Below are 13,393 nucleotides of genomic sequence, written 5' to 3' on the forward strand. Positions count from 1 at the left end.
GCTCAATTCCAGGACAACCAGAACAATCCCTCTAAATACCCTGTCACACAAGTTTAAACTCCATGGTCCTCCATAACATTTCTTTGCAGACACTTAACTCCTTTGTTCCCTGCTCCTTCTGCCTCGTAAAATTGAATCCCCGGTTACAATTAATCTTCTAATTCTCTACCTACACCAGAGCGGCCAAAACATACCCAAGTATGCTGACTGCTTTCATTTTAAATTTAGGACTACACATCCCAAGAGGGCTTTCAGCCCTGCCTGGAAATCTTGCCACATTTTCTTAGTAATTTGCTTCACAATATCCAAGACAAAGATTTCACCATTTCTCCTCAAACCTCCCTTGCCTCCTATCCTCCACCTTCATGGATGATCTTAATGCATCTTTTGTTAATAAAGCAGAAGGAACCAGAAGAGCATTTTCTCAGTTTCCTGTGACCACTCTCCCTCCATCTCCACCATTCTCTCTTCGGGGCAGACCACAGTCATTTCTTGCCTGATTGTTGCATTCTCTCCCTGTGACAGGGAGACATTGGGACATTATCTTTCCTCTTACCATGCCACGGTTTATCCTCAGCCCAGCAAGATCCTGAAAGGAAGTGGCTGCCTTTTATTTACCCTTGTATATCTAATGCCTTGCACAGCACCTAGCCCAGGGAGGTGTTCCCTAAATTTAACTTAAACAATCATCAACTCTTCAGAGTCTCTTGACATTCTCCTCCACAATTTCCAAGGTCCTGTAACTTTTGTGCGTCACCTGACCTCCCAGGGCCTAGGTAGGAGCTATGGCGACCTGACCCGGTGCAGAGCCCACCAGAAACGGTCCAAGTGGCATCCTGCGTCCTCCTTGAGGTGATCCGAGGGCACCGCACGAACGCCGCTCCCCCTTGGGGCCGCACTCTCCTAGCTCACCCCCACCTTAGCCCCACGCCACAACCCTCCAGGCAGCCCCACCAACTACCCATCTGTCCCCGCCGCAGCAGCCCCAGCGCCAGCCCTACAGGAAGCAGGCCCCGCCCCTCCCAGAGCGGCTTGGCCCATCGAGGACTCGGTGTTCGACTACCCGGCGGATCGACGCTCTCGGCGCTCTCAGCGGGCGGAAGTGAAGGCGCCGGCGGTTGGGGCCGCGGCTGCCCGGGAGCTCTTCGCGAGAGCCGCCGGGAGCTTTGTCGTTGCGGGCCGTAGGGGGCGGCAGGCAGGCTGGAGGTATGTTTTGGAGCCTGGAGGTCCTGGCTAAGGGCCAGACTGGGGAGGCACGGACAGGCAGGGCGGCGGGCGCTGGCGCCTGGCCTCTCTCTCGGAGAGGCGGGTGAAAGTGGTCCGCCAGCGCCGGTTTCAGCGTCCTGCACCCCTCTCCAGGCCCTGCGAGGAGGAAGGCGCGGCGCGGGTCCTGTCCCTGCATCCGCGCAGTCTCTGGGCACCTGCTAGAGGCCGAGTCCCCCATTCCCGCGCCGGGCGTGGGCCTCCAGAGCACTGACCCTCGACGGGTTGGTTGTAGTCGGCCTCACACGTCCCCTTACGCCCCTGCGTAGTTGTCACTGTGCCAGATGTAGGAATTTATTCGCGAAGAGCGAAAGTGAGGCACGTTTTGCTTAGGATTGTAACAGATTAGAGTTATACTGAGCATTGTCTGCGTGCCTTTATTCACTCTTGTAAGCGTTAAATTTACTGACTGATTTACTCCTTGCAAGAGTTAGATACTTTATATTTTCCCCATTTTACAGATGGGGAAACGGAAGCCCAGAGTGGTTATCTAACTAGCCTGTACTCACTCAGTTTAACTTCCTTTGAGACCGTGCACTGAAGCTTTACAGCCTGCACTACCCAAACACAGTGTCATCTCTCATTTAAGCCTGGTGATGCTTAACTTGGTAGCACAAGATTTTGTAAATAGACACTTTCTAAATTTCCAAGAAACAGTTCTTGAAAAGCTTATCTTTAAATGCAAATAAGCTATTCTTAATCGGTAAAGGTCAATCATAATAAGTATGCGAAAGTTTCTTTTTTAAATGAATCTGAGTAAACTGACAAGAACTTTTAAAAATACTCCAGAATCAGCCACACCTTAATTAAATCATTTGGATATACCTTATTGAAAAGCTAGTTCTAACTGAGGTTATGTGGCTCAGTCTCCTAATACATAATAATATTTTATTTATAAAAGTCAGTATATTCTGGCCAGGCTTTGCGTAACTGACTCTACTAACAAAGAAACTGAAAGGCAAAAGTTTGCTGAGGACCATCTGTATGTTAAAAGTTGTTGACTCAAAGGGTGGTAATAGAAAGAGGATGATGTGTGCTTACTACTCAGATATTCTCTTCTGTTTATGTAGGAACTTAATTTAAGCAGAGAAGCAGAGGATCCCCCAGTGTAATTTGGAATAACTCTTGGAAGTTTCAGAAATTTCTTTTTTTTCATGTCAGACATTTAATTTTCTGTACCGAATGTAATTTTGAACTATCACCTTTTGAAAAGATGATTATTAACCTGCTTAAATTTTCATTCATTCCTTTAATATTTGAGAGCCTGTTATGTATGAATCTTATGGGAAATAAAATTGGTACTCGAAAAATTTTGCAAAGGCAGTCTTCTAATAAAGGACTTTGGATAATTTCTAGTGTCAGGGAGTGGCAGGATTAGGCAGTAGTATAAGAAATGCTAGTTATGTAGTTAGTCTTTTAATTGCTTTTTCACCCATTCTCCAATTTATTCATCTTTATGTAGCCAGGTCCTAGTACAGCACCTCCCACATCGCAGGAGCATAAATGTGTATTGAATGGATGAGTTTTAGGCCAATGTTGAGTAGAGAGGATTTTGAAATTGACTGGCATGGGAAATAACATTGATCACTCTGCTAAGCAGTATGCTAGAATGTTTGATTGTTCTCAGATGGTGAGGAATATGTTCATGGATCTCCTGGAGTGCATGGTGAAATTGCATGGTGGTAGTTTTGTTATTATCAGATGATTCAGTGTATGTTAATTTAAAATAATTATTTTTGATACACAAAAACGGAAAGTAATTGTAGAGAAATATGACTCTTGAAGCTGTGGACACACCCATGGTCATCTTTGGCCTTCAGTTTGAAAATTAGGGAGTCAAAGTTATTTTGGCTTAGGAGCAAAGCAACCATTTACTGGTCTGTGAGTTACCACCCACCTGCTTCATAGCATGGGCTTAGCCTCTTTGGTCTTCAGTTTCCTTTTTCCTGTAGTCAGGGAATATAGAAAACTGGATTATCTATAAGAACTCTTCCTGGTTTGAAATTTTCCAGCTCAGTGAATCCTGTAACCAGTTAGCACTGTCCTATCCCTGTGTTGTCTTAGGGGCTATAGATATTATTGGTATTTAAATAATCTGTCAAAAGGCTAAGTTCTGGCTGGACAGAGGTTAGTCTCGGTCATTTTTGTATCTCCCAATTTTAGCACATGCCTGACATACACATTAGAAATAAAACATTAGGCAAGATTCAGAAGGGGCATTTTTGTTCTCTCAATTAAAGAATAGCTAACAACTAAACTGTAATATTGAGCGTAAGTACAGCAGGAATTCAGAGAAGGGAAAAATCTGTTGGGGTTAGACAGAAGTCAGACCTCGATGGGGAGAATTGGCCCTTCCTAGGGAAGGCACAGGAATATCTGGGTGGTACACCAAAGACAAAGGCTCATAGGCTGGTAAGTAAGTGCATTTTGGATTATGGAGTGCCTTGAAGGTAAGGCAGAGGAGTTTGGAACTTATTTATCAAGCATTTTTTCCCTCCAGGAAAATCGTATTAGACTTGCTCAAAAGCTTCATGAACATTCTTAAACTTAATACTGTTGGTAGTATTTAAGATGGGGGTGCATCCCAGTCTTAATTTCTGGTTTTGATTTTAATAATTCCTTCTACTTACTGTTTCCTTCTTAAAATAAGTCTTGGTGCCAGTAGTGGAAAAAACAGTGGACACTGGGATTTGGGAAGCCTGAAATTAGTTAATTAGAATGTAAGCTGCATAAGGTAGATCCAGGCAGGCACTGAGAGTGGTGCCTGGCACAAAGTTAGCATTCAGTAATCATTGTGCAATGATGAATGAATTCTCCCTTTGCTACTTGCTAGCTGTGCTGCTCTTGACAAGGTTGGCTTATGGTTTCATCTGTAAGATTTGATGATTTTTTAAGGCCTTTTCCACTTATAAAGTTATGTGATATTGGAGCGTGTATGATTTTAACTTTCATTGTATTATAATTTTACTGAAAGACAAAACAAGACTAAAAGCCAGGAATATTTGGTTTTAGTTTAATTTTAATGAAAGCCCCGTGTGATTGACATGATGTGTATCTGGATAAATGAGGGTCTCAGCAGGAATCAGAATTCATGCCAGATGGTTCAAATAAGGAGGTTTTAATAAAGGGACTACTTGTGGGGGGGTGGGCAGGGTTAGGGAACAAATAAGGGGTAGTGAGGCCCAAAGAGAAACTGACAAGTAAAAGGAACAAAAGGACAAACTACAGCCTGCTGAGAGCTGGAGCCACAGCAAAGAGGTATGGCTATTGCCAGAGATGTGTTTGGGAGTGGGGGAGCAGGACTGAAGTGCTGCCCTCACCTGAAACTAGTCCACTTCTGAAATCCAAAGCTCAAATCTCCCACTCTGCTTAGTGTCTAACACTTACTCAATTGCCTCCTTACACCTGCTCTTTTACCTCATCTTTGGTCACTCTCATATCGGAATGCTCAGTTGTATTGTTATCCTTCTGTAGCATTTGATGGCAAATTCTCAGCCCTCGACCATTTCAACTCTTTACCTTCTCTAATGCTTGAACTGAGCTGCTGAACTCAACAAGGGAAAATCTAGCATCTAGATTTGTACTCCTATAGATCCATGGTCACCATTTTCAACTGGCCATCAAAGAATTTTCTAGAGTTTTCTGTGTCAGTTCATGCTTCTCTTCTCTGCAGAACCTGTTTTAAGCATTTCCTATTCTTCTCAAATCTCTCATCCTTTCACATAACCTATACTCTTAGCAGATAATCTTGCCACCTAATTGACAACGAATAGAACTATCAATGGAGAATCCCATGCTCTTCCAAAAAACCTTTCCTCTTTCTCCAGTTACACTGAAAGAGATTGTATTTACCCTAAAACATATTTCTGTACCCGATCCCCTCTTGCCTTTGGGAGCACTTGCTAATGGCTTATTCTTGTCAGCCTTTAAACATGCCTAGAGACAGACAACAATAAAACAAAATAGAAAAATAGTAACAGTAAAAAAGTAGCATCCTCCTTTGATTTCACATTCCTTTGTTAAAATTTCTCTTTCCTTCCCAGGCAGATTTCTTACATAGTTATTTACACTCAATTTCTCACTTATCCCACTGCTTTCTGGTTTCAGTACCCATCACTTTATTAAAGGTCAAGGTCATCCATGAGCTCCTTGTCACAAAATCTTGTTCCTTTCATTTCCCTAGTATAGTGCCTGGGACATAGCAAGTCCTAATAAATATTTGTTTTGACTGAATATTCTGAGGGTTCCCTGTTCCAAATTCTAGTTTATCTATCTCTTTAACAAGGAATCCAGCACTGTCACCTTTTGAGGTGCTGGGTGACCAGTCTCTGTATATATCACAAACCTAGATGGACTAAACAAAGATAGAAATCCATTTTATTTGATAATGACTTCGTCAGTATTGTCCATGTGAGCTTTCTGAAAAAACAAACAAACACCAGGACACTTTTTTTTCCCTGAAAAAATTATTTTTTATAAAATATCAAGAACTAATGTTTTGTTCACCCAGTGTAGACCTAATAAAAAGAGAATGGTAAGGGACATGGGTACAATTGGCAATAGATTGATAAATGAATAACGCTGTGCTTTTACATGAACTGTTTCTTCTTCCATTAAGTAGTGTATCTTCTTTGAAATTTTTGTTTTTGTTTGTGTTTTTGGAGGGTGGTTGAAGAGGGGATGGATTGCACTGGCCTGTTTCATTTTCAATATGTCATCATTGTCTGGTGGCACGAGTTAGAGAACCAGCCACCTTTAGACCTAAGTAGTAAAGCTTTGACTTGAATTGTAGTGAAGATCATTGTCCTCTATGAGACTTAGCCTGCTAAGGCAGGGGATTTTATAGTTTCTGGGAAATAAAGATGGAGACTTTTAATTAACTTTTCTAATTAAGATGAAATCCGGTGCTCGTTCTAGGAGATTAGCTGGGTACTCAAGTATTTATGTAACAGGTCAGTTATGTGGGAGCTCTAGAGAGCCAAATTGTCAGACCTTTCCCCTAAATACTATCTTGCTTCCACTGTTCTTTCCTAGTCACTTCATGTACATGCCCTTCCCTTTAATCCCAAACATTATAGCAGGAGTGAAGGTATTTTTCATATATATGTATATATATTACTTAAGTGCCATTTGTCCATTGTATTTTTTAAATTATTCTTTATTCCCAAGTGAATTAAAGCATAAAAGCTTATGTTTTCACTCAAAAACATAGTATATTTAAATTATATTTTGTCTGTAGGAGTGATGAAGGAAAGAAGTCTAAAGAGAGCTGGGAAAATAGAGATGCTTTATTAGTTCAGTCCTTCCTTTCTGTAGATGTCCCTTGTGAGACCAGTGATTCTTAGCACAACTTATACCCTACACATCCTTTCAGATTCATGCGTGATTATATTTTTGTTGACTATGGTTTTGAGATGCAAGAGAGAGATGATTAATTTAGAAAGCTAGATGGAAGAGTTCATGACCCTGTCTCTGAGACTTGTCCCACCCTGTGCCCTTAGATGGTAAAATGTGTGGCTGTGCTGAGATAACTTGACCTTGACCTTGCACAGGAAAAGTAGAGTCCGAGTTTACAGAAAACTGAAGGAAATAAATTACCTTCTTTAAAACCCTTCTCCAGTATCTCTAGGAGATCTCTCTGGGGGTTAGCCCAGCCCCAAGAGGCAAGTCTATTCTAGGATAGGTTGAACATGACTCAAGGAGGATGTGGTGAATTCTACATTTGCTTCTGTTGCTGGGTGGCCTGAGAGTCTGGTTGAGTGTAATTTTATTGTTGAAACTCTCTAGGCATCTCTGCAATGAGATTTTTCTGGGGTCCTTTGGCTCCATGGTGTCTCTGGACAGGATAAGCCTATCTAGTGCTTCTCAGATGTTAATGTGCGCAGAATTGGCTCAAATGTAGATAGGGTTGGGTTGGGGTCTTGAGATTCTGTGTTTCTGATTTGTTCCCTGGTGATGCTAACTTGAGTAGCATGGGGAGGGGTTTTTTTTGTTTTTTTTTTTTTGTTTTTTTTTTTTTGCTTTTTAATTGTTGCTATTATTTTGGGGGGAAACTTTCATTTTTCTGTGGCCTGATCTAAGAAAACAGTGCTTTAACATCAGTCTGTCCTTGGCCTGTTTGGTGAAGGTTCTCCAAGTCTTCAGTGATTTAGAATTTATGTTATTCCAACTCCTGGTCTTATCCCTTTAGCTGAGCTGAGCCAAGCCTCTGGGGACCTGACAGGGTAAGACACCTGATTACTTGTTTTCTTCATATTTCTTGTTAGCTATTAAAATCAGCAAAATTCCTCTTTAATAAATAGTAAAAAAAATTTGATTAATCATTCTAAAGCTACTTTTGTGTTTCCATTTTTCTGTTTTTTTCCTAATATCACTGCTACTAGTTATTTTTTTAATGTATTTTTAGTCTGAAGTTATGTAAAAAAATAATTTTCCATCTTTTATTCTACCAATAAATATTTTGGAAAATTAAAGGTTACATCACAATGAAATATGGGAAAATTATAAAATTAAAATTTTCTGACGTCTGTTGCAGAAATACTTTAAATTCATTTTGTGCGCTTCATTAAAGGAAAAGAGGCAGATGGGTTAAAACTAATATAATATAAATCTAAAAGAAAATGCATTTATTTAAGTATATATTATAAATTATAAGAAAATGTGGCCTTTCCTCTTTATTTTAGTGAAATGCTTTTATAATGGTAATTTTCTCTTTTGACCTGTGATGGATAGGAGGTTAATTGATGTTAAATGCGTGCTTTGTTAATCCTTCATCAGCTACTAAATTGATACGGGGGAGTACAGATCAGGGATACACAGGGCCATGGCCAGCTTGTTTTCTCAGGGAGGTTTTTCCCTTTCTTCAAACCACATATCACGCAGTCCAGCTGTATGTAGAGGAGATTCTCCACTCTCCCCTCCCCCTCTTTCCTTCTCTCCTTTCTCACCCCCCTCAATCTTCCCCCCTCCTTTTCCCCCCTCTGCGCTGCAGAGTGACAGCTTGTAGATGTTGCGTGCGAGGAGTTCAGCTGGCGCTGTGTGGTCTGAGTGTGTGGTCTCCACTCAGTCGAGAGGCTGCTAACAGGGTGGATGAGAGAGAGCAAGACTGTTTACTTTAATTTATTTCGGATGCCGGAATTGTGCCCAGAGTTTCTCCTAAGCTTGATTCCGTAGCTAGCAGCTTCAATCCCTCACAGCTGTGGTGCAGTCTCAACTCTGCGCCTGTCCACTCCCACCAGGCACTTTCCATAGCATCTGCCTATTTAATCCCTTGTGGCTCAGAAATGTTAATAGCACTGCTGAGTGCTGTGATTATTTTGCTTTCACTATGTCAAGATATATGGCCTTGTAGAAGTTTCTTTTGAGGTGGAGCTAGAGAAGTAAAGCAGAAATTTTAAGATAAGTGACAAAGTTGATGTATTTTTAGAAATTGGGAAAGCTATTATATAAAATTTGGATCTAATTCATCTAACTTTGCTCATGTAAAAGAATCTGGGAGTTTTGTGACAGCCTGTCATATTTAACCATGTTAATAAAATTAACCAACTTAAGCTGACGGTTGATTCCTTGACCCTTTTTGAAAATCTACATTGATTTTGGCATGCCTGTTTACTGTAGTTACTATATTTGTCAGCAGTGATATTGGTTTATTTCATAGTAAAGATTTGACAGGTTGAGACAAGTGAAACTTTTTATGCAATAGTATAAATTTAGGACTATTTTTTTCTAATTCTTTCATTATAAATAAATTAGCAGTAGTGTCTTGATTTTATTCCTCTCTTTCTTCTGAATGTTATTGTTGAGATGGTCAAGTATTTTGTCATTTAAGTAAACACTAGACTGTTAATATCACTTGGGATTTTGCATTGTTAAGCTTCTTTATTTCCCCATCTTCCCCACAGTCCTGCTGGAATGGAGGTGGTGTATTGTTGTGTTGTCCAGGACTGGAAAGTCTAGGCCACTGATGTTTTCCAGAGGGGTTAACGTATGTAGCTTATTGTTGTTCGACTACTTTCCTTGTTATTTTTACCTCTGAGTTTCAGTAAGTGAACTCAGTTTCCATCACTGGGAGGGTAAAGTCTTCCCTACTCCCTGACACCCTTTCAGTCCTGGCCAAGGCCAAGGTCTTCTTTAGTCTCCTTTGATCTTAAATCAGAAGACTTTAGGAAATTAGGTAGTGTCAAATGCTTTTTTTGTTTGTTTGTTTTAATGCTATCATCCTGTATTTCCTCTTGTGTCCATTTTTGGGGGTTCTATTCTATGTTTGCGGTGAAAATGATAATCTAACGCTCTCAAGAATTCTGAAGCAAAATTACTGTATTTACACAGTTGTGCAACCATCACTACTATCTAATCCTGGAACATTTTCCTCCAAAGGGAAACCTTGAGCCCACTATCAGTCCTTTTCCATTACCCCTCCTCTAGCTACCACTAATCTACTTTGTCTTTATGGGTTTGCTTATTCTGAATTTTTATATAAATACAGTCATATTATGTAACTTTTTATGTTGATTATGGCAAAATAGGTACATAGTGTCAGTCATTACCCTATGTCTGTTACCTAACAAGAGAATGTTCTGTGTATACAGAGAAAACATTAAGTGATGGGTATAGTCAAGTAAACATTATAAATAGAATTGAACTTATGTTTTAGAAACTCGGAAGTATTTAAGAGGAGCTGTGAAGTGCTTTAGGCTTATATTTGATAGAAATGCCATGTGTATGTATTGTCTGTCAGTCACCCAGCCCTTCTTTGCAGCAGTCATTCATGCGGGACCTATTCCCAACCTGTCTTGAATTGACCAATGTCATTGCTAACTGGCTTTTGAAATTTGATCTAGAACTCTAAAAGGGTAAATCCTGATTGAACCAAATCCCTGCATTCCTGTCTTTGCTTTTATCGGGCTAAATCCTCCAGGAATGAACGCTGAACAGGAAAAGGAGTAGGGTTTTGCTCTATGTAACTGAAGTGGCAATTGGCCTCCATAGCAGTTGATTCTCTTTCAAGGACAGAGAAACGGTGTCTGTTGAGCTACAATGCTTTGGCAGCATTTTTAAAATAACATTTTTAAATGCATCTTTGTGGAATACAAGTTCATCCTTTTTTTTTTTTAAGATTTTATTTATTTATTTGACAGAGAGCACAAGCAGAGGGAGCAGCAGGCAGAGGGAGAGGGAGAAGTAGGCTCCCTGTGATCAAGGAGCTCAATGTGGGGCTTGATCCCATCACCCTGGGATCATGACCTGAGCCGAAGGCAGATGCTTAACTGACTGAGCCACCCAGGCACCCCCAAGTTCATCTTTAAATCTAAGACAAAAAATACTCCTCGTTTTGATTTTTCAGTATTTATTTATTTATTTTTTAAGATTTTATTTATTTATTTGACAGACAGCCAGTGAGAGAGGGAACACAAGCAGGGGTAGTGGGAGAGGAAGAAGCAGGCTCCCAGCAGAGGAGCCTGATGTGGGGCTCGATCCCACAACACCGGGATCATGCCCTGAGCCGAAGGCAGACCCTTAACGACTGAGCCACCCAGGTGCCCCTGATTTTTCAGTATTTAGAACCGAAAAGTGGAATCTTTTTATATATTTTCGGTTCTGCCCTTCTTTCTTATGTGTGGATTTTGACAATTGAAAAATCAAACTTAAGTCAGTTTTGGCCTGGTTTTTATAGAAATAGAAGATATATGAAAAATAAGCATTTTTTTCTAATGCAAAGAATTATGAGAGGTCCAATTAATTTTGATTTAGACATTTAAAATATTTTTCGGTAAAGGACACATATTAAAGATTTCACCCTACATATTAGAATTTCTGATTTTCAGGTAATTCTTTATGGAAGAGGTAATAGAATATCAAGCTTTTCACGTCTTGGGCCTTATAGGGGCCATGTTTGAACTTGACTTAGTGTCATCCAGAGGGGACCCAGAGAAGACGAGTTGTTCTGCTCAGATCTTTGTGGTTAATTTGGATTCCTCTGCTTGTGGCACGAACAAATTACTTGTCTTTATAGTTAGCACTTTCGTATAGAGTATTAAGAGGAGTTGTCACAGGTTTATTGAGTAAACTTTTAAGATGTTAGAAGACTCAATTTTTTTTTTTTAAGATTTTATTTATTTATTCGACAGAGATAGAGACAGCCAGCGAGAGAGGGAACACAAGCAGGGGGAGTGGGAGAGGAAGAAGCAGGCTCATAGCGGAGGAGCCTGATGTGGGGCTCGATCCCAGAACGCCAGGATCATGCCCTGAGCCGAAGGCAGAGGCTTAACCGCTGTGCCACCCAGGTGCCCCAGAAGACTCAATTTCTATAGCAGTTTTTGGTGATTACTTACTTTGGCACAGATTTATTGGTTTATACTTGATCTTAGCCTAAAGGGTAACAAAAAATAGATTTACTGATTTAAAAAATAGTATATGGGACATGGTACAGAATGTAGGAATGGTGTTTATCTTGCATTGGGATAGATCAAGCTGACATCGGAAGAGCCAAAAAAAGAGAGTTGCCAGTGAGCCCATGTGTTCGCAGGCCTGTTCAGCTCAGCCACTGTTTTACTGAGTGTCTGCTTTGTTCTGGTACTAGGCTAGGTCCTAGGAGTAAAGAAAAGAACATGGTGCAGTCCTACCCAAGCCCATTGAGGACAGTTCTTTATCAGGGACCTTGGTACAGTAATTCTTTTTTCCTTTCTTTTTTAATGTAGGGAATATTATTTGTTATTCCTTTCCTAAGAAAATCAGTATATAAGAGAAATGAGCAGGTCCAGAATTGCCAAGGAGAAACATTGTGTGGTCAGTATTCCTAAGGAAGCGGTATACTGCCTTGTATCCCCGTCCATAAGGGCTACTCCATACCATGCTCTGGAGTTGGCCTTTCTGTGTCTAAGGCTTATTGCATTTCTAAAAAACTTGTATATATGCTCACTGCCACAAGGAAAGCAATATAAAAATGTAGAAAACATGTGATTTCCCTGACCCTTCTACCCTCTCCAGTCTCATTCTCCCAATAATGCTAACCCCTCGTGTCTATTCATCTCAGACTTTCTCCATATTCATACAAGCATATATACTTGTACAAAGGTAGGCTTTGTCTTTTATTTCCTAATAGCATTGGTTAGATCAAGATTCTAAAACATCAACTAACAATTTTTTTTGGGGGGGAGAGAATCTTAAGCAGGCTCCACATTATGGGTGGACACGGGGCTTGATCCCATGACCCTGAGATCAGGCCTGAGCTGAAATTAAGAGTCAGAAGCCTAATTGTTTGAGCCACCCAGGCGCCCCTCAACTGTAGCAATTTTTGAGGCAACATAGAAAAAATGAATTTGGGTGGGGTAGAAAGTCCATTGTAGAGATACAAACTAAAATATTTATGGATGATATGTTTGGGATTTGCTTTAAAATACTGGCTGAAAAACAACATAAAAGTGTGTTGGGAATATGGAGGTTCATTATGCTGATCTCTTTTTTAATGTATGTTTAAAATTTTCATAATAGGTAAAAAAAATCAATGGAGAATTAGATTAGCATAGAGCTAAGGCCTGATTTTGAATCTCAACTCTACCACTTACCAGCTGTGACTTTGGACAAACTGTTTAATCTCTGATGATATTACCACTATTAATAAAACCATTTAGCATTTTAGAATACTTCCAGAAACTTTTTCTGCATATTTTAAAATCATAATATATATAAAAATTATATAGTAATACATATTTATAAATGTGTAACATATATTTTAAAAAGAATTATATATTTTTATTTGCAAAAGCTGAAAACGTTCATATGAATATCCGGCCAAGAGTGTGGATTTCCACTAAATACATTACATGAATCAAGAGCCTGTCATTTCTTGCAAGATTTGGGGGTCTTTTGTCAGCCTTGGATGTATTTTCAATGAGGCTGATACTTTTTGAGCAACAGCCAACTGAGGTAGCCGAACTAGTTTCCCTAAATCTTGACCTATAGGTTGTTCTTGGCCTTGGGGGAAGGAGTGATGGTAGTGTTAGTCTGGAATTGTGCTGGAGTATGGCAGCCACCAAATATGGGTTCAGACCATAGACCTCCAGGTTTTGGATCACAGTTGCCTTTTTAATAGAAGCTCTCTGTGCTAGAGTGATATACCTTGGGTCAATTG

At 40.1% G+C, this 13,393-nt stretch overlaps 1 protein-coding gene across 6 annotated transcripts in view; it reads left to right on the forward strand.

Moving 5' to 3' along the window:
- The first annotated feature begins 1,081 nt into the window (after positions 1 to 1,081).
- EXOC2 (exocyst complex component 2) overlaps positions 1,082 to 13,393 on the forward strand; it is a 608,573-nt gene continuing 596,261 nt past the window's right edge. For all 6 annotated transcript variants that reach the window (XM_034660427.1, XM_034660422.1, XM_034660426.1 and 3 more), the window contains exon 1: positions 1,082 to 1,206. The gene's annotated coding sequence lies outside the window, so the exon portion shown is untranslated. The remainder of the gene's footprint in view (positions 1,207 to 13,393) is intronic.

The sequence above is a fragment of the Ailuropoda melanoleuca genome, chromosome 5 (assembly GCF_002007445.2).
Source record: "Ailuropoda melanoleuca isolate Jingjing chromosome 5, ASM200744v2, whole genome shotgun sequence".
Lineage (NCBI taxonomy): Eukaryota > Metazoa > Chordata > Mammalia > Carnivora > Ursidae > Ailuropoda > Ailuropoda melanoleuca.